The sequence below is a fragment of the Paroedura picta genome, chromosome 8 (assembly GCF_049243985.1).
Source record: "Paroedura picta isolate Pp20150507F chromosome 8, Ppicta_v3.0, whole genome shotgun sequence".
NCBI classification, from domain to species: Eukaryota; Metazoa; Chordata; class Lepidosauria; order Squamata; family Gekkonidae; genus Paroedura; species Paroedura picta.
The window spans coordinates 47,938,468-47,961,042 of NC_135376.1; the positions used below are offsets into that span (position 1 = coordinate 47,938,468).

At 40.9% G+C, this 22,575-nt stretch overlaps 1 protein-coding gene across 4 annotated transcripts in view; it reads left to right on the forward strand.

Moving 5' to 3' along the window:
* The window catches only part of SORCS3 (sortilin related VPS10 domain containing receptor 3), a 563,192-nt gene that overhangs the window by 354,095 nt on the left and 186,522 nt on the right, over positions 1–22,575 (forward strand). The window lies entirely within an intron of this gene.

Sequence of the window (22,575 nt, forward strand, 5' to 3'; positions counted from 1 at the left end):
TCTCTGCAGACGCACAGGTAATGCCACTTCTGTTCTTCATAAACATATGGTTGATTCAGGGGTTATTAGAATCATTATATGATCCATAGTCCCATTAAATAAAGTTAATGTTTTTAAGTCTAGTTGATTTCAGTAAAAGATGTTGGAGTACATATTTAATCCTTCCATTGAAATCTGGAGTTTAAAATGTGTACAGCTTTGGTTGATTCATGCAGCTTATTTTGGCTGTTTTTAGAGGCACCAGGGCTGATTTAACTGTGATATGGTATGCATATATGGAAGACCTACATTACCTTATTTCTCATATTATTTATTTGACACCTGTTTTCAAATGCTCTAGTATCTCAGCCTTTGGTAAAAGTCTGTATAGATAATTGGTTTCCATCCCCTCCCCCCAAAAAATATCAAGGACATGGTAAAGAAATACCTCATAAAAACAGTAAAGTGGCCTTTATGGAAGTATTATGAATGATTATGATAAAATATTCAGATGTGAAAGTTTTGCTAAAGGGGAAAAGGTGCATGAATGTGTTATTCACATTTAAAACCAAAGATATTATATCGAGAGTTAAAACTGTTACTTTAGTAAAATGAAAATTCCTGGAACACCAAAGGAGAAATTAAGAAAAATATTGTCTCAAAGGAATAAAGAAGATAATTTTTTCTTTAGCATCCTTTCAATACTTTTGTTTTTGTTTATTTTTTATTATTACAATCATGAACTAAGACAATGTGTTAGATATATGGTTTTTTTTGCTGAAGTACTCCCCAAATTTCTTCCTAGTACTTGTATTTACCCTAATTTTTCTACTTATTACTTAAATTTGTGTCATTTATACCCTATATATTCTCTCAAATGCCCATTTTTTCTGTCTACCCCTATACATATTCTAATTTTCCTTCTTGAAAACAGTTTTTGAGAATTTTTTTTATTTTTATATTTTAATTCATATATTTAATTTGCTGAGCTATAAATATTAATATCTGGTAGGCTGTGGCAAAAATTATATGGCTAAGGCTCACACTTCATAATTAACAGGTTCAGTAACTGAAAACACAGGGAAATAAATGTTACATTTAATATTATCATGTTAAGGAATTACCAGCAAAAACTTGAAATATGACAGAGACAAAAACACATGTGATGATAATGAGTTTTTCTAATGATGGTATACCAGTCTGACTAGACTGCCAGGGGTATATTTTCAAAAAAAACTATAGTTTCTACCAGATTTCAGCACTATTTAGAGGCAGAAACTTGATGTACCATGTGCCATCATGGTGCTATAGCCTAGTCTGTCATAAATGAACAGGATGATCTTGATGGGCTCGAGAAGTGGGCTAAACTGAATAAAATGAAATTCAATAGGGTCAAATGTAAAGTTCTGCATTTAAGTAGGAAAAACCATATACACCAATATAGGATGGGAGAGATTTGTCTTGGCAGTAGCATGTGTGAAAAAGATCTAGGAGATTTAGTAGACCATACATTGAACATGAGTCAGCAGTGTGACTCAGTGGCTAAAAAGGCAAATGGGATTTTGGGCTGTATCAAATGGAGTATCGTGACCAGATCATGGGAGGTGATGGTACCGCTTTACTCTGCTCTGGTTTGGCCTCACTTGGAGTACTGTGTTTAGTTGTGGGCACCACAGATGAAGAGGGAAGTAGACAAATTGGAGCATGTCTGGAGGAGGGCAACAAAGATGGTGAGGGGTTAGGAGACCGATGTATGAGGAAAGGTTGGGGGAGCTTGGTCTGTTCTCCATCTTTGGACATTTTTAAACAGAGGCTGAATAGCCATCTGACAGAGAGGCTGCCTCCGTGAAAGATCAAGGGGGTGGCAGGTTACAGTGGATGAGTGATAGGGTTGTGACTTTCCTGCACAGTGCAGGAGGTTGGACCAGATGACCCAGTAGATCCCTTCCAACTCTATTATTCTATGATTCTATGAAATATGTGAACAACATAGTTGAAGGAGACCACATCTAGCACTCTCTTGGCACCTCCTTTGCCTCTTAATCCCACCATGGTAACACTCACTTTGGAAACCACTGATATTTATTCTAAGTTTTTAAAAATCAGGGAAATTACCAGCTTCCGGATACCTATTGCCTGTTTTCAAAATTCTTTCATCAGTGGCAATATACCTATGATAAGAAATTATTATTATTATCATTATCATTATTATTATATCAATATACATTGTAATACAATAACAAATGTAAATATACATTGTAATACAATTCCCAAAACAAATTATACTGCACATAGAAGTTCCCACCTTCATTCAAAGTACTACCTTTCCATTTAAAAGATCTTCACTTATCTATGTAAAATACATAAGAAGAAATTTTGATTAACATGTATATCAGTGCAACCTTGTAGTTATATTGTAAGCATTTATAGAGTATCAATATTAGTCATACATTATTAGTTAAGGAATTTCTAAGCTTCTATTACAAAACAAGATTGTTAATAAGAGCCATTTCGCACGGCTTCAAAATAGCACAATGGTTACTAATTCGAAACGCTACTAATTTGCCATAACCCACGACGTCGTAGACAATCTGCAACAATCCTGAAACCGACCCGCAAAAAGTGCTTCGTTGTAGCGCTTTCAGGGGAATCCAGAAAAGTGGATTCACCCTCCGGATAGCGATACACTCCTGCAACCAATCTGCAACAGTAGCACTAAAGACCTGTGCGTTACCATTGTTGCTGGTTCTTCAAAGTCCCTCCCCCTGAGCCTGTCCTCCAAACTTCTGGCGAAGCGATCGCCATTTTTTTTTCTCCGAGCGAGCGGGGATAAACGCACCAGCAAGCCTCTTTCTGTTTAGAGGCTTCCCTGGCTTCAGTCCTTCACCTTTAGTCACTAAGCACAAACCACATAAAAGCCCGTTTGCTGAAATAAAGTCCCTTTATTTTTTACACATAAATTCAGCCGAAAATCGGGCCCGTGAGAGGGGGGGGGGATTTTTTTTTTATCACTCGAGGCAGCGTGCCAACGATCATACAATCAAACGACAGCTCACATTAGGCAGCTGGATGGGTCTCTCCGTTGCAACGAATCTACCTAGATTCGTTGCTATGGGTCTGTTTTTTTTTTAAAAAAACCTTTCTTAAAGGGAAAGGGGCTGTTTGGGAGCATGCTAACGGCTGCCCATTGGCTGCTTGACGGCCAGGGGCGGGACGAGCTTGGCAATAGCGCTTCCTTTCTAGCGATTTCTGCCGAGACCGGAAGCCTGTGGGAAACGCTAAAAAACGCAACTGATTCCACTACAAAGGCAGGTATGCATAACGACGAATTCCACTATTTTAAATGGCGATTTTTCATTCCGCAAACAATTTGCAACAAAGTTTTTACCTTAAATTATGTATTGTAAAAAGGCAATACAGCTCTTTTGTTCACGTTCCAGTTCTCTAATGGCAGGACACTTTAAAACCAGTGATGGTCACTCCATCAGTTTGACATGTGGGAAACAGCCAAATCAAATATAGATTATACCGACTTGTATGCAGATGACTGTTCCTCCAAACTCACATCAGTTCTGGAAGTATATCTTTCATAGTACTTCCCAGTTCTGCTTTGTAAGTGGTGCCATATTTTACATCTGATTACTAGATGAGATTACACTATTCTTCCCAGAATCTAGTATGGATTCCACTAGTAGTGTTTTCAGAGATTAACAGGTTTTAGAGAAATTTATTCAGGAGGTCTCTTCCCAGTTAAACCTAATAGATTCCCACAAGACTGCAGTATTTGCAGACATAAATCCAGGAACATGGCTGGAACATTATTTCTGAAACTAAATTTTAGGGAATTTTTACCCCTAGAATTTAATATTTTCCCTATTTCCTTCCATTATTAGTTTAGTACTAATGGAAGTAGAAGCAGTCTGAAGACAAATGAGTTCCAGTGTTACCATTTAAAGTTAGTCAGTATTGTGCAAATATCCTAGTTTTTGGTTTGTTTAATGTCCTCTTCTTTTTGTCTTTTTTCCTAGTTTGTTTATTTCCTTTTGAAAGTCATATTCTTGTACTAGAATGGTTACTAGACTGAGTTAAAAGATTCTTCTTCCTGTCCAGCTCCCTTGAGTCTATCGTTAGCTCATGGTTTATGCTGTCTGTCATTTTCAAGCTTTTTATTAAATTTGCAGCCAAGTGAAAATATTCTCTACCCCGTAGGGGAGGGAAGCTCTGCATTTCCAAACACATTGCTAAATCTGTTTCCATAGTTCTGTTACTTGCAAGATCTCCCTTTTGATTCCCATGGAATGAAAACAAGGAGCAAATGAGTGCCCTAGTATGCATGTTAAGAGATATGGGACAGCCTACTTTTATAACAGGGCCTCTTTCTGTTTTCCTCTCTGCTACATAATTGCCTCTATTATTCTTTCTCATGTCCTATCAGTTGCATAAAGCGAACTTGTTCATGGTATGTGGTTTTCCCTGTCACAGAAAAAAGGCAAATAAAACTGGGAAGGATCCTATTGAAAAAGGGATAGATTTGTGCTAGAAACCCTGATACATTCAGGGATCTAAATTGGTTGCAAAAGTCACATTTCAGCTACTTCTGCTAATAAAATGCTGTGTATGAGGACCAGTTCACATAGTGCATACTGTCAGCCCACAGCCAGAATGGGGGTGTCCCTCCCTCAAAAAAAAACAAAACTCCTCATTAAAAGACACATTATTTCAGTGGTTTATGGTGAGTAACCTAACGGTTAAAAATGTTTGCCTCCTCTGAAGTGCTTCACAGAGAACAATCCCTCATCCTGTGTTGGTTGGGGTAGATCACATATCTTACAGTGGCTACAGCAGCCATTTTAGGAGAGACGGTCTTTAGACATGCTGCAGAATCCCCTCCCTTTCATTTGGCAAAAGACATGCTTAGAGCAGAAGCAGAATCCCAATTTGTCAGCAAAATTGTGGTGGTGGGGGGGAGCGATGTTGACCCTAGGAGAATGTTGTTCTTTTTTCTTTTGTGGTCTGGGGGGGGGGGACAAAAATATTCCCTGAATGCTTGCTGCAACTAACAAAAAACACCCTCCTCCAATTTCTCTGAAAATTTTGTCTTACATAATTCTTTGAAAGGTTGTGTGTATTCCTTATAGAGTGAATTCAGTGCATGTTATAGATGCCCACAATGTGAAGCAGTTGTCATGTAATTTTTGAGCATACAATGAAATTAGTAGTTTTTCCACACTCATTCTATTGTGTGCAGAACACTAAAATTACAGGGTTGGAGGGACAGACAAGTGACCAGTTTGTATCTGCAAATTGCACTTAATTTCATATTCTACTGTGAAACATTCCCATAAACCCAATGATCAGATGTGATGTTGTGGCATTTATAGACTTAAGCATGGAGCTGACTAATTTCATTATTCTCCAAGGCCTAGAAGAAAATAAAAAGCTACTGATATGATATTGGCCTTTGAAGAGAGCTGATCAGCAGAATGAGTTCCCTAGCACGGATAGAATAGAAGTAGCACTGGATAGGATGGAAAAAAATTTATTTAAAATTAGCAGAACTAAATGGAATATTTCCGATGATTATAGGTACATATATATGTCGTATTCTTCTTGAAATTCCAAGATATTCTGTTTTATGCAGTTTTCTCACCAGAATTTTTGTCTGGCTGATAAAAGGTCTCAGAATTTGAATCAAGATAAAACTTATTTTTCCCCTTTTTAGATTAATGATACTTAAATGTATTAAGTTTGGGAATATTTCAACATAGAGAAATAATCTAGCGGGAGTAGTAGTCGTGATTATGGGACCCTTGAGCAAATGTCCGTGATGGAACTCCAGAACCACTGCCACCTTGTAAGAGGCAGATCACACCCCATATGAAGTGGTTGTGGAAGCCCCCACTAGCTTGCTCAAGCCATCAAGAGGGTGGGCACAAACAGCAGCAGGAGTCTACTCTTCTCTCTTTCAGGAGGCAAGCTATTCAGATTTCCAGATGCTTTCTGTGTAGAGAACCAAATATGACGTAGATCTTGCTCTTGGCATAGAACATGGATCAGTTTTAAAGATGAGCTTACAATCCCCTTCCCTCTCTCCTCAACAGACACCTTGTGAGGTTGGTGAGGCTGAGAGAGCCCTGATATCACTGCTCGGTCAGAACAGCTTTATCAGTGCTGTGGTGAGCCCTAGGTTACCCAGCTGGCTGCAAGTAGAGGAGGAGCAGGGAATTTAATCTGGCTCGCCAGATTAGAAGTTGTCACTCCTAACCACTACACCAAGCTGGTCCCTTTATATATGCTTCTATTTATATGGCAATATCTGTGTGTCTCAGGACTGGATCTACTATTGGAAAAGCTCAGGCAGTTACCTCAGGTGGGTTTTGGGGTGGGGAAGGGTTGCCTCCTATTGCTGCCCAGGAGCCTGAACAGCTAACCCTTGTTGTCCTCCCTCTCTTCCTAAAACATGGCAGACCTCATGTTTGTTCCTCTCATTAGCATTTTCTATTATTTCCATTATCTTCTAAGCAACCAAGGTAACAGGCAGAATTGCCAAGAGCACCAAAATGATGGCTGAACTCTCACGTGTGGAAGAAATCATGTGAGTGTTTGAGAAGCTGTATAGGGATGTATGTGGTTGCCATGTTGTTTTGTAGAAAAGTGGGGGAGTGAGGAGTCAGGGACAATCAACTCCTCTGGCTTTTGATAGAGGCAGTGGAGAAGGCATTGGGAGCAGGCTTGAGCAACAAAATGATCCACCACTGGAAGCAATAGCTAGTGAAATTGAGATGCCTATTAAGTTATTTGCTTCTGTTCATGTAAGTTATTTCAGCTGGACTGCAGGATATTAAATTAGTGTACTCAGGTATAACAGTTTTGTGAAGCAGGTTGGTTATCTGAAACATTCCATTTTATTTGCCAGTCTGCTGTCCCTCTCTGATGCACAGATGAATAAATTAATTTGCAGCTGGTCAGTTAATCCTGCATTGATTCTTTATAATATTTTGAAATAGGAACTACAGTGCCAGCTTTGTTTACTCACTGAATAATGCATTTTCCTTGGGCATGTGATGGTCTCTAGCATGGAATGCCTGGTTATGTGTGCCCTTTCCAGCTGGCTCAGCCCTCTTGTCTTCTGCATCTGTCCTGTTATGGGGGACTGTTACGGAAGCCAACACTTTTTCCTGTGAAAGTTTCCTAGCTGAATATCAGATTGTCTTAATAAATTATCCCATACCATCTACTTAGGCTATATGCCACAAACAAAGTGGATTAATCAACCAGAGCTTTAATAACAGATTATAATTTGGCCTTTGATAAAGAGGGTTTTTTTAGGAGATTGATATTTAAAAGGATGCTACTACATGAACACCCTGATGAAATGCCTTCATCTTCCCAGGCTTTATATAAAATAAAAATAAAGACAAATTTTCTTTCCAAGCTGCACCCATTCTGACTTTTCTTTAAGCAATGAACCTCATGCTCTGGCTCTGACCCATCACCTGACATTTTGTCTTCTTCACCATGGGGGGAAGTATCAGGGCCAGTCACTTTGGGAACAAGTTCCCCCAACGCATAACTGTCATCAGAGGGCAGGATAAGGGACTGACACCATTTACGGCTGGCTTGCGCCAGCACCCACACTAGTGCCAAACAATGGGATGGGGAACTGGGTTGTGGACATCTGTCAATCTAGAGAGAAAGGCCATGGGGGTTCACACGGGTTGGCTACTAGGCAGTGCCCCATTGCAGCACTGTATCATACTCAGGTCCATGGCATCCAGACAGGCAGACCCACTGGTCTGCCAGTGGGCCTTCTGTATGGGCAGCAGGCCCTTGCCAATGGTGGGTATGGATTGCAACCTTTGTGCCTCCATACATCCTTGGGTGAAGAACAGGCTGGGTAACACGCAGGATGCTGATTTTGCTGGCAATTGCAGTGGCATTCCCCATCAAGTTGCATGAGAACCTAAAAGTGTCATAGAAACACAATGAATATAGTGATGATGCCAGAATTCCCTTCCCCATAGGATGGGGGTTAATCCAAGGCTGTTCTATTAGTTGCATCCTTGGCCCATTTATCACCTCCACCTTGCAGGTTCCTTGTGGATGCAGGAAAATAAGTCAGATGTGGGGCAGTAGAAAGAGCACGTCTTGGATACCATTCAGTGATGTGGCCACTTACTAACACAGGAGGGGATCAATGCCTACAACATTCTGGGTGGATCCTCAAACACTGCCTGCTTGCAAGGGACCCCTTTAGCCATGAGGTTTCAGATGTGCTTCTGAGTATAATCAAAGGAATCATTCCAGTACTTTAGAGTGGACTGGCCAATGATGCCAGCATTACCCAATGATCTATGGGGTTGGCATCATCCCCACATGGCATTCCCCCTTTCCATCCTAGGGCCACCTATCTCCATGTTCTAATTGATAGTCTTCAAGTTAGGTTGGTTGCTAGGTCAAACCACACATGGCACAGCCCCTGGCTGTAGGTGGCCAGGTTCAGGGCTTGGCCACATTTGTGGTGGCATACCTGTGGCCCATCTGCCATAGATGAGGGCACTGGAATGAGGCTACACAGCACTGGGCCCCATGCCATGTGGATCCCCACTAGGTGGTGTCATCAGCTGTCTTTCACAATGACTTGATCCCCTGAAAAGGAGAAGGGGTATTAGTGCCTGCAGAGCTAGGAATTTCTACCATCTGAGATGGTTTGGGCATGCACTAGTTGCATGAAAGGCAAGTCAGATGACCTACAACTTTTATTAATGTGGTAACATCATGGAAGGGACCACATATTTAGGTGGATGACCAGTCTCTTCACGGTGTAGGTTCCTAGGCTGAATGCTCATAGCTCTATGGTCACTAGACCCCAATATTATTGTGGATGTTGAGGACCTGGCTTGGCACATGTAGTGATACCAGTTACCATTATAGTTATCATGCTTCAGGAGGGCCCTCAGAAAGACATATCTATCATGGCACCCTTTAATTACAAACTGGTGAGACAAGCAGTCTAATGCTGTGCTGTCACCTTCCCACTCTCACAGCAGACTCCTGGGGGGGGGGCTTCACATTTGCCTGGTGTGAAGGGTCCATGTGCATCTTGTTATATATGGCAGGACCTTGCCCTGCAGTATGGCATGCTGTCCCCAACAACCAGTGGCACCCCTCAGTAGTTTAGGTTGCTGTCCAAACCAGGCAGAGAGCCAGCTTGGTGTAGTGGTTAGGAGTGCGGATTTCTAATCCCAGTGAGCGGGGTTTGATTCCCCGCTTCTCCACATGCAACCATCTGGTGATCTTGGGCTTGCCACAGCAATGATAAACCTGTTATGACTGAGCAGTAATATAAGGGCTCTCTCAGCCTTACCTATCTCACGGGGTGTCTGTTGTGGGGAGAGGAAAGGGAAGGTGAATGTAAGCCACTTTGAGACTCCTAGTAGAGAAAAGTGACATATAAAAAACAACTCTTCTTCTTCTTCTAAAAATTATTTGGGCAAATTTGAAGTGTTGCTCAAGAATCATGTAATACTAGTGGTAATGTCCATTGTATCCAGGAATACAATGGGCGCTAGAGCCTGGGCATGGGAAGTGGAACTATCCCCTTTGAGAAGAAGTATGTTGTTTATGGTCCAAAGCTTAGTACTTGGGTGAGCTGCACCAAAGTGGGGTACCTCTAGAACAGGGGTGGCGAAACTGTGGCTCTACAGCTGTCTATGGACTACAATTTTCAGGGGCTCATGGGATTTGCAGTCCATGGACAGATGGAGAGCCACAGATGGCCACCCATGCAACCACCAGGAGGATACTGGAGCAAGAATGCACCCCAAAATAATCTTGGGACAGACTTCAAACTTATTTACCACTAAGCCATGGGTCATTCCCTACATGATGCCAGCAAGTTCCCAAGGCAAGCATAGGAAGCACTCTTCTCTTTCCTCTGTAATGGAAGGAAATTGGGCAGAATAGCCTGCAGGAATTGCTGGAACTCCAAGGATTTTGTGGGCACCATGGAGCAGAAATACTAGCCTCCCCCATCTGTCTGTGAGCCTCATCAGTCACGAGCAAGGAAATAAACACCTAGGGCATCCCAGTCCACAGATGGAGAAGATTTGCAAGCTGTCTGCTACTCACCCAGTGCCAAGGAGAGCTAGGTAAGTAGTAGGCTGGCATCCCCAATTACAGTACCTGATAGTTCACCTTTCAAAGCATCAAATTTCTCTAGGGGAATTGATCTCTTTAGTATGGAAATATATTTCTAGGGGATCCCCAGGTCCCACCTGGACACTGGCACCCCCAATTACAGTATCAAAGAGTTTCCCCTTCAAAACATCCATTTTCTCTAGGGGAACTAATTTCTTTAGTCTGGAGCTGGGAGCCCTCCCCTTTCCTTGGCTTTCTCTCCTGGCCTTCTTCTCTGTTTGCCATTTAGGCTAGGGCTTTCGGGCTTTTCTCAGCCTGCAGACATACCTCAGAATTAGTGGGAGGTGGCATGGAGGGAAGACAGCATTTGGGGTGGCGGTGGGGTGGGCGCTCCCCCTCAGAGATGACACAGGCTGGCTTCCCTAAGCTCTGTAGGCAGGAGCCATTGCCTTAGGAAGCTGAAGCCAAAGAGTCCCCATGCATCTCTGGCAGCTCACTCACCTCAGGAGATGTGTCTGAGGGGCCAGAGACTGCGTTCTAATCTGACTGGGCAGCCTGTGGATGGATGTTCAATCAGAGGCATACAAGCGCCAGTGTTGGGCCTGATTAGGAGGACCAAACTCCTCCCATGACCCCTTACCCTTTTTATTTAGAATCTCATGGTTACAGACTATAGTTTGTTTGGTTTTTCTAATGAAACATTCCTAAAGCGTTACTCCAGATCTATACAGTACCTGAATCCTTTGGTAATACTTATTGCTGGAAGCTACTTGCTGTCCCATTCTGGTCATCTACATTGAAAAGACTAATTGGCCTCCCTGAACTTGAGGGAAGGGAAAAGAAAACACTTCAGGGATTTTCAAATGCTAATTGAGAGAGAAGAGAAAAACTTGCCACTTGTATCATAATGTAATAACAGCCCCACATTCGCCTTGACCCATATTTTTTTTTTTTTAATCTCAGTTTTGTTAGCATCAGCAAGGAAACCAAGGCAGTTAATTGTGAAAATTAAGAAGAAGAGAGAAAGGGGGATTTCATTCAAAGGCAAAATGTACATTACCTTCCAGATACATGAAAAATATTGCCCCAACAATACTAAACCTGAATTTTTTTTCAGGTTTAAGAAATGGTGGAGTTTTTAACAGAAAACTAAGCTGTTCAAAATTTGTGCAGGAACAGGGGAACTATCTTGTGTGCAAAAACAAACAAACAAACAAACAAAAAAGGCACACATGCATAGTTGCTCAAACAGAGAAAAACCTCTGTGGAGAGATAGCCCATGATGATTCTGGAAATGTTACGTCTCTGCATTGCAGGCAAAGAAAGAAAATCTGTTTAGTGTAGTGGAAAAGTTTTCTAGTCTGAACAGATGGGTGATACTAGCCAATCAGGATCCCTGAAGGAGAACAATTTATATTCAGTCTGAAGGCAGTGTTTGCCTAATTAATAGATAAAAGGAAGACTATTATTTACTCCCTTGTCTTTAATAGGATGGTTCCAGAACACTTGCATAGCTCCATTCATTCAGATGTTATTGCACTTTGGGATACTAAATAGTGAAATAAAAGGAGCAGTGTAATTCCCACCCACCATGACAAATCAGACATGACAACCAGAACAATGTAAGCATATCATTAGATTGAGGCTTCTAATCCTTACTGGTCACTCTATAGTTTGCTGACAGCTCTTCTCCCTTCTTCTTTATCTCCAATTTTAGGAAAGGGAAGGTGAATGTAAACCGCTTTGAGACTCCTTCGGGTAGAGAAAAGCGGCACATAACAACCGACTCTTCTTCTTCTTCTTCTTCTTCTTCTTCTTCTTCTTCTTCTTCTTCTTCTTCTTCTTCTTCTTCTTCTTCTTCTTCTTCTTCTTCTTCTTCTTCTTCTTCTTCACCTTTTCTGATATTCCAGTAGCAAGGCCAGCTGCCACATTTTCTTAGAATCATACCCATCCTGTATATAATCATCCAGATCCACTAAAAAGGAAGAGAAGCTACCTCACTTGATTAGCACCCATTTTCACTGCCTTCACCAATACGTAATTGGTCTTTTTCGTTGAGAAAAAATTCTCTAACTGAGATTAACCAATAACTGCAATTTATATGGATATATTTTTATATTGAAATTGCTGCACATTTTGTTCTAAAATAAAACAATTTGTTTTTTTAGCATTGGTACTGCTAACTGGCTACCAATTATTGAAGCCATAGAAGACTTCTCTACTAAAAACAGAATACCACAAAAACCTTCTGTAAAATATTTTAAAATCTCAGGATATTAATCTAACTTTAGAACCGGAAAGGGGGGGGGGGTCCTTACAGTTTAAAAAGACAAACTGACAATGTTTCTTTTTGTCCCAAGACATTTAGAAGTTCTTCTGTCATTAAGTCATTAAGTTTAAACCACTTGTACATTTAGCCAACTGAGCAGAATGCATGCTGTGTAGTAAACATTGTCTCTTATCATGGCAAAACAGACAAGACACTCCCCTGCTTGTTGTGAATGTGAGCCATTTCGTATAGCTCAGTAACGTTCCATTAAAGATAAAGAGATACTTCTTTTATGCCTTTTCCCCCATTGGAAATTAACAAACTCTTTTAAAGATGACTATACATCAGCCGCTATATGAGGCAGAATCTATTCTCAGCAAGAAGAAAGAATAGAAACTGTCCTTTTGTTTCCTGGTATTCCCCAGAGCATCTTCTTTAGGATGAGTTTAGTTTAATTTTCATCATTAAACAGTGGAAACACAAGGCTATGCAACAGCTTCAGAGGGGGAAACTGGGATATGCAAGTTCTTTTAGATAAAGAAGGATATAAGAGTTTGTCAACTGTTTTTCCCCCATGGGAAGTTTAGACAGTACTATAGAGGAATTGTTGTCTTGTACTGCTGTGCAAAGGAATAATTGGGCTGGCTGATAGCAATTATATTGTTTAGACTGTGGTGGCATCAAGAGTCTCTTGGATGACAGGCAGCAGCCTTTGTGTTATATGTCTTTCTCTTGTTCATGGTCAAAGATGAACTTGTCAAACTGTGGTGTAGTTTTGAACTGATGGATTCACAGGAATATAAAAAATTACAGAAACAGTGCTTTCGGTAAATAGTCGTTATACATTTGCCTTTTATAGCAGAGGACTGGGTAGCAGTGGTGGAGGTGGATGGAGAATATTTCACATTTTACAACAAGCCAAGGAAATCCCAAACCAAGGTATGGCAGGTATTGGCACATGCCCTAGGTGCCACTTGATTGGGGGGGGGGGCATCATTGAGAAGTTTCTATTAAAGTCAGACAAACCATAAGTTGATAATGATGATGAGAGCTCGAGAAATGCACAAGGAAGGGGCGGGAGGTGTGACCAGCTCCCCAGCATAGTCTTCCTAGATAAAGTCTTATGCTGGGGGGGTGCTTTAAGCCAGCCTCACACTGAGTCCAGCCCAAGGTCTTCTTATTTTAAAATGACCATTCTGGCTGCAGCCACTAGGGGTTTAAGGAACCTCAGCCTAGCAAAGAGCTCTCTAGGATCAGCTACTCTTCTTTATCTAGGATTGGCTACATAGATTTCCATATCTCCAAGACTTGCGAAAAAGAACTTGCTTAACAGATCATACAAGGGAGCCAAAATCAGGCTGAGAGTTGCTCAGTAATTGACAGCCTGCAGGTCATTTTTCACCATTAGTCTAGCCTTTCCTCTTGCATATCTCAGCCAGATCTTGCTAAGTAGCAGTTAGCGTGTTGCAGCAAGATAAAAGAACATTTATCTCTCTTAATTTCACCTATATTTTCCCATGTCTCTTCCCCCTCCCCACCTCATTTTTATTTCCTGGTCTCAAAACTTTCTCTTCACTATTCTGCTTGGCAAAGAATGTGCAGACTCACTCCCTTCCTTCCTCCCCTCTTGTGATTTTGTGCTTGATGTTAGCTGAAATTGCCACAATGCCACTAGGTTTGCTGACACTGGGTTTGCTGGGCACTGTACATAGCCCCACAAGTTAAGTGGGGCTGACATAGAGGCAGGCAATGGCAAATCAACTCTAAATGTCTCTTACCTGAAAAACCCCATGGAATCAGCATAAGTCAGGTGTGATTTTATGGCAAATAAATTTTTCTGACAGCCAACATCTCAGTTGTTATATGGAACACATTCCATATAATGTAGTTGGTGAGGGCTGGTGCTGAGCCCCACTGGCTGTGCTGCCACAACTGCCCATCTTTCAAGCTCTCCCCACTTTCCTGAGGGCAGGAGTGGCCTTGGAAAACCAACAGCAGCAGCAGAGCACTGAGTGGGGTTCAATGCTGGACATCCCTGCTCTGCCACCGCCACCACAGCCTGCCTTCCAAGGTCAGTCCTGCTCTCCTGGGAGTGGGACTGGCCTTGGAAGACAGGTGGCAGCAGCATGGCCACTGCCTGAGCCACTGGGGTTGGCATGGCCGCTACTTCAGCCTCCTCCACTGGCCGCATCCCTGCCTTTTCTGACACCCTCCCTGGAGTGGGACTACATATGTCATGTACATAGTCATTTCTGTTTCAGGGGACATGCCAGAGATGTGTTCCATATAAAAAAATAGAGGAAGGGAGATGTTAAAAAGTTATCTGCCCCAGGCTAGGTACACAACCATCCCAAACTGAAATGCAATGAAAGAAAAAGGTAATTCATCAAACACTATGTCATACAAGAGATAGGGGCATTAATTGATGCTGTTTTTAAAAATTCTACTCAGCTTATGGTGCTCAGCTTCCTCCAGCCTTGTCTTGTATGTAAGAGTCTCTTTCTCCAGTGTATCGAAGGAAGGCTTCTGTACCAGATGAATGTGCCATGAGCTGAGCAGTGTAGTAGGTTACGACCAATCGTTTTTATGTTCTTGGACATTATTGCTGATATTATCTCTTAAACTCTGTATTTGTTAGCTGCTGTTTTATTTCACTTTTAGGGATTGTTTTCTTACTCTTGATTTGTCTTATATTTTATCTTGGGTTCATTTTGATTTAATTGTGTGCTGGAAGCTGCCCTGAGAACTTTCTGAGCTAAGAGCTATAAGGTGTATAGTTTTAAAAGGCATAATTAAACAATCTAAAAGCAAGTGTGTCCTATCACATGATATTTAAGAGGCCTAAAGAAACCTAAAAGATATTCAAGTGGGAAAAGGAGGATGAAATGGTTGATATACATCAGTCTCCTATCTACATCTAAGTTCCAGGGGAGGAAAGACTGGACAACATGAGAGGTCAGGCAGATGCCCAAAGTTGGACTCTGCACTAGCCATGGAAGTGAAAGTCTTAAATTAGTCAAGTGATATGAGTGATACAATTACCATAACTCTTTGTTTCACCATCTTTTGCATGAATGATACTTAGAGTTTGTCTTGTTTTTGTAGTTTGTTGGTTCCTCTTAGGCCAATTCTGCATGGGCAGAAAAGGCTGGGAGTGTGTTCATATGGCAGTGGGGCTAATCCCCACTTCCATATGATGTTGCTGCTGGAGCAGACCTCTCCTGGGCTTCACACACTTTAAGGCACCATTGGCCTGGGTTAAGGAAACACAGATATTTTCTGCATTCCCTAAGCCACCCTGGGGGCTAATGAACCTCTCCCAGCCTCCCCTGCAAGGCAGAACCTTTCCACCATGGTTGTGTTCCCTGTGGGGACACATTTCAGCAGTGTACTGGGTCCGCCACCAAAATGTATCCCCCACCACCATGCGGAATCGACCTTAATGAATATTCCTCTTACTATTTTTTCTAGCCTGGAGGGGAAGGAAGGCAAGACAGATAAGTAACATACATATTCTAAGCATATTCTCCATGTGACCTTAGGCTGCAGTGAGGCAAAGGAAATGCACCTTCCAAAATGCCTATTTCTGGGGGAGCCACTCACTTTTTTTGCTGTTTGTTTTCAACATTTTTCTTCTGTCATAGTTCAGTCATAGCTATAGCTAAACAGAAGGATTACACTTGTCCTTAGTCACAGTGGGCTTCACTCAACTGCAAAGTGAATACAAGAAGCTTCTCTGATGGCCTTTGGCTTCATGTCTGACCTTTCCTTTAAGTGCTTGTGAAAAGATCTCTATAGACCCTCTCATTTTAGTGACATTTAATGTTGGTGCTGTTGAAGAAGTTCTTGACATTTTTGTTTCTGAATTTGCTTACTAAAATGAACTTCCCAAGAAAAGTTCCATATCTTTTTCAAATGTTTTTTTTTTCTATTTGGGAGGGTGAAATCAATTTACAAGTTAGTTGAAAAGATATATAAGTTTGATAACAAATAAATAGACATAGAGGAAACGAAGAGTGAGCTCTGTCATCTGTATTAATGATCCTTTAGTGTCCATGGTCAGCTTAATGTTTCCAAAGCCTCGAAATAGCTTGAATGATATTTGAGGGCCAAATCAAATCTGATATCAGTGTTCATCAACACATGATGAAACTGCTCCAGCCAGATAGCATGATGGGATAAAAGGGATAGGATTTAATTTTAAAGGCAGAAGAGGCTTGTGGGTGAAGATTGGAAAGCCTTTCCTTTGGCTGCAGCTTACTTCACTGCTGCTCTTTGGGTGATGGCTTCTTACTCAGGATCCCAAGCCATAAAACGATGACTGTCAGAAAATAACTTGAAGGTAGGAATGTCATGGAGGTAAGGCACAGGAAAGGAAACTAATCTCCTTCTCTGACATGCTTGCCCCCTTTTCTTTCAAATTAAACTTTCCCCCTCTTTTTCTGTGATTAGAGATGTTCAAACAAATCTGATGCGAAGTATCTTCCTTTTCCTCAGTAACCTGATGCTATATGGACTGAGGAAAAATCAAAAGTTTCTGAGTCTCAGGAGTCTTTGAATTCTACCATGATATTTGGCAGGATAGAAGAGTTTTTGTCAGTTTTCTTGAGTATTTGCTTTATATATGTATAGATAGCAGAAGTTAAATCAGTGGTTGGCTTGAAATAATCTCTCAGAACTTGGGGTGGGGTGGGGTGAGGACACAAGTGGAAAGGAGTCAAATAACTCTGTTGGCACGAGATCTGGGATACCCAGGTTTAAATCCCCACTCCATGGAGTGACTTTGGGCTAGTTATAACTTATAGTGAGAATAAATGGTGGAATGGAGAGTTACATAGGTCATGATGCTATGAACCAGTTCACAAAGGTATTTTTTCTTAGCATAATACCAAAAACCCTTGGGCAGCCAGTTTCACAAAATATAATTATAATAATATAATAATAAAGTGTGAACCAGATGATCATGGCTATGGCCACTGGCAATTCACATATTATCCTGATTTCACCTATGGTAATCCTGAATATGGCAGACAATCATGTTTACATGTTGAGTGCATTCCTAAAGAAAATTAGAACTGTGTCTGTTTTGAGACAAGGAATTTGGGGGGGGGGAGGGGGAGTTCCACAGGTGCAATGTCACTAAGATTGGATGAATGATACTGACCGCTATCTTATTCCATACAGAATATATCAGTAATGAAAGTACATTTAAGGTTTAAGGACTGTTTACACAGAATTATGTAGCAAACGTTTCCTGTAATTAAAAAATGATTAAGTGGCATGGCAAGTGGGTGAAATGGAGAATACTCTGACATGGCTCATGATTGTAGTTCATCTTGATTTGGAAAGATACAGCTCCAGAGAGCCAGGATATAGTAAGCCTTTTTTTCTGAAATCCGTTGCTATGCAAACAAGAAATTATGGTAGCCCTGGATAAGCCAGCAAAGAGACTTAAGGCTCCTAGCACATTTATTTAACATAAGCTTTCTTGAGATAAGAGTCCATTTCATCAATGTGATGTTAGTACTGTAGTCTTGTAATTTAAAGTCACCAGACTTCATTTTTATCTACCTCTGCTTTACTTAATTTATGTCTGGCACCCCTGCATATCTCACCCATAGTTTTTGATCCCTGCCTGTCTGGTGGTTCAACAGAAAGTTTTTCAAAGATTTCTTATTACAGAAAATGTGATCAAAAATATCTTCATTTAGAATATCATGCTAAATGTCATAGTAAAAAAAAAGAAACATTTCCCATAGCATTCTGTTCTTCTCCTAATAACAATTTTAAAGAGCCAAACGCACAAATAATGAACTGATTTAACATAGCAGATGATTGCAGTTTACACATACATAGAATCATAGAATAACAGAGTTGGAAAGGTACCTCATGGCTCATCTAGTTTAACCCTACACACAATGCAGGACACTCACAATCCTATCACTCATCCACTGTAACCTGACACCTTCTTGAGCCTTCACAGAATCAGCTTCTCTGTCTGTTTAAAAATTTCTAAAGATGGAGAACCCACCACCTCCCAAGGAAGCCTGTTCCACTGAGAAATCGCTCTGTCAGGAATTTCTTCCGGATGTTTAGATGGAATTTCTTTTGCATTAATTTCATCCCATTGGATCTGGTAGGTCCCTCCTGGGCAAGAGAGAACAACTCTTCTCCATCCTCCATATGGCACCCTTTTAAATACTTGAAGATGGTTATCAGATCCTCTCTCAGTCGTCTCCTTTCGGCATGGTATTTCCAGCATGGTAACTCGGTCCCCCTTTGGATAGTGAAAAGGGCTCTTAACCCATTTTCATACATCAGTATGGTCTGCTCTCAATTGTATGGTGACGGAGTGATATATGCTTCTTTTACTTTCTACTGTGCTTATCACTTGTCTTGTGAGGTAGGCTAGGCTTTCCGTATGAAAGCTTGTATATGCAATGGACTTGAGGAGAAGAACAGAAAGACTTCTTCATAGTATATACGCACTTCACACAATGATCTGCATGATAGAGGAGAGGATTTTCACCTGTTCCTTCACCTCTCAAACGGAACACTGGAGTCACCAGAGCTTAGGAGTGTTTGGCTACACAGGAAATACCCAACCTAATAGCCAGAACGTATTAGAGTGCTTCACAAGAAATGTGGGTCATTTTCAGCCTTTCCATTCTATATTCTGTGATATCTGCAGCTTGTCTAATAACATTTCCAGACTTGTAAAGCACAATTGCCTCTCCATTCCTTTTATTTAGTGCCTTGTTATCCTCACTCCTTGGGAGCTTTAAACAAATGGAATTTTTTTCATTTGTGTGTTCTTTTTTTTGTTGGCTCTGTTTTCGAAGTAAAGAAATTAGCTGAGTACAAGGGAGTTGGCAACTTTCTGCCTTATCTTGCAGATTAAACCTATTTATTGCTTTTGCAAATGTTCAAGAAATCTGGAGTCACAGAAGTTAACACTGCAGAAGACATTAATTCGTTCCTTAGGGACTAGCACAGGGCAAACCTCTAACGCATGATTTCCAGAGCTTCTCCATCCACCAGTCTAATCTGAAATGAGCTAAAACACGGTTCTGCTAAGGGTCTCTTGTGGGAGACCCTATCATAGGCTTGTGCTACTAAATGAGGTTTTCTGATGCTCAGCTAAAATGATTAATGTTTTACTTTATTTGCCACTGCTGCAGTTATTTTCAATGGCACACATAGAAATCTGCCTATACCGTTGAGAACAGATTTGTTTAGTGCAGATTTTTTTAAAAAAATTAGAAGTCTTTTAAACATATTTTGTTTTCTAGTATTCCTAGTTTAGGGTAGATTTGAAGAGCTGCTTAAAGAGCTTCAGATGAAAAGCAATATGGGCTGGTTGGGTGAGCAAACAGGACTTTCATTCTAATATTTTCGCAATTTCCATTTATTTGTGCTTTTTGTTAACAAAAGTGGGATGTTGCATTGGCTGAAAACTGCCACTGGCTGTTACTGTCTATGGGTGCAGAATTTATCTATCTCTGTAGAAGAATCTGTTGCACTGGAAAATAGTTCAATCTTATAATGAAGTAACTGTGATGGCTGAATTAGGATTGTACTTCCCTAGTTTCATTCAACTAATTAGAATTCCTAGTGCTGAACTGTTGATACCTAGCACCAAACAGCACCTTTCCAGGTGGAGTTCTGAGGTGATTACAGATAACAGCAGCTTATGAGCTTCCACTGTACAAAAGTGGGTAAAGGCAATTCTATGTCATTCCTTTGAAGTATATGTCCCTATTCCAAGAAAACAGACCTTTTCACATTTGCTGGATAGATGTGAGAGGGTCCCTCTTTCTCACTGGGGAGACCACCAAGAGTGCCAGGCCCCACATTGAGACATGCTAAAATAATGTACTTGTCTTTCAGAGCCCTCTGTACTTATTCTTACATGATATACCATGACAACAACTACATGAAAAAAATAGACATGACTAACAGGGATGTTTTAGAATTAAGAAAAGTTTTTTTTTAAACTAAAATATTATGGTGATGGAAAAGAGAACAAATAAATAAAGGTTGCCTTATCTATGCTTACATTGATTCTGTTTACCATACATTTTAAACACCAGGACACTAGACATAAAGTGGGTAACATAGGTGAATAAAATTTATGTTATAATAATGTATTATTATGTCTAAGGCTTAATCAAAATGTGTTTTAAATGCATAATGATGTCAACCACTGGCCATTAGCAGGGACTGCTGAGACTAGACCATTGATATCCTGAATAAGGGGCTATTAACCTATTTCTGGAAAGTTGCAATGTTATTTATCTTTTCCTGTGTCACCTTGAGAGACTCCAGTTTGTTTTCATAGTCTGATTAATATTGACAGAACATCAAAAGCTTGCCTGGGATTTTTATAGGACTGACATATTAAGGATTGTGAGGCCTATGCTAGGACATACTGTTTCATTTCTGATTGTACAACCAAATGGATCTTTTAAAAAAAATGTCCTGCCGTTCATCTCTCTGGATTTTTAGCATACTGCCAATTTGTATGTACTGTCAGTTTAATGTCCAGGACTCCCCACCAGCCTGCCAGCACCTCACATTGGATATCACCTGTGCTTACATATAGGCATAACTAGTTTATTTAGCATATGGATAAAAATATAACTGATCTTTTAATTGTAATAAAAATAGTGCTTTTACTTGTTTCCCCAATCCTTCTTTCCCAGGGTGGGAACATTGACTGTAAAACTGTGGCATCAATATGGTGCTTCAGTTGCAATACTAGACCTGCTCACAAGTTAGATTGTGTACAGTGTGTCTTTCATTTCTCTTTATATTTGTGCTGTGTGTACCGCCGAGCAGATGATTTCAGCATGAAATTAATATGATTTCTATTTCTGTGCTAGTCCCCAGTTTCATTTTTAAAGTGAACTTGCATTTACTCTTTCTTACACACAGGTGTACATATGTATATGCCCATGAGTGTGTCCAGACTACCCATCACTGGCAGCTCTTCTGAGCCTCCAGTGGCTCCTGACCTCTTCGAGTTGCTGTTTCCCCTCTCTGCAGGCCCAGGGCTGAGCCTGTGAGCCCAAGGCCTGGCATCCAAGCACTACCACAGATGAGGGGGAAGATGACTCAACCACAGTGTCCCCCACCCTCTCCAGGGAATGGGGCCAGATGATCCCGCCTCCTGCAGGAAGGTGCAGGGCAAACCGGCATCTTGATTCTGGGCCCATGCAAATGCTTGCAGTCACCAGGACAGTTGCAGGAAAACCAGAGGGCAGGGGCAGCATGGCGAAGATCCAGTGGCCAAGCATGAGGGCCCAGGCTTGGGAAATGTAAAGCTGCTCCCCAGTCTCATGGCTGCTGGCATGAAGAAGGAGGGATGCAGGGAAAGGAAGGTGGAATGCTGAGCAGAAGGGCAAGGTTGAAGAAACTTCACTGGAGGTTAAAGTAAGGAGAGAAAGGAGGAGGATAAAAAGGAGAAAATGGAGCACATGAGTTGTCTCCTCAGTGCCTTCCCCAGATTTTTCATGAGTTGTCTCCTCAATCCATTGTGCCCCCCCCACATAGTAGTTCTGCAGCCATTTACAGGACATATCAAAGGAATTAAAAATGTTCAGTGTAATACAGTATAATAATATCCACAAGGAACCCTAACTAAATTTAAATATAGTTGCAGAAATGTTGATGCCTTAATATTTTTTAACTGTAATCAAAACTCACCAGTGTCTCAGTCATCTTTGCACTAGGCATTGCACCAAATTTATTGTACCTAACTTGATAGTTAATTAAAAACATTGTCATAATGTAAAACTAACTCCTACTAGTAAGCAAAATAAACCTTACATATCTCACTGGGTGACATGGGGAGAGAAACAGTAAGCAACTCTTTGAGACTTAAAAAGCAGGGTACAAAGTCCTATCTCTTCTTCAAATCTATGGTGCAAGACCAGAGTCTAAGCTTATCATCTTACTAGTCTTCTGACTCAAAGGTTTTGTGCAGATCAAACTCCCACCTTCTTAAAGGCGATCACCACAATTAAATATTTAGCAACTGTTAAGGTAGTTTTCTGAACCTTATCTACAAGGAAAAACTAGACAGGTCTTTGAGATGATAAATTCATACAACCTATTTAGAGAGAGGACAAATACCTTTCTCCCAGATGAGACCAAATTTCCCACTCCAATAAAATATGTTCTAA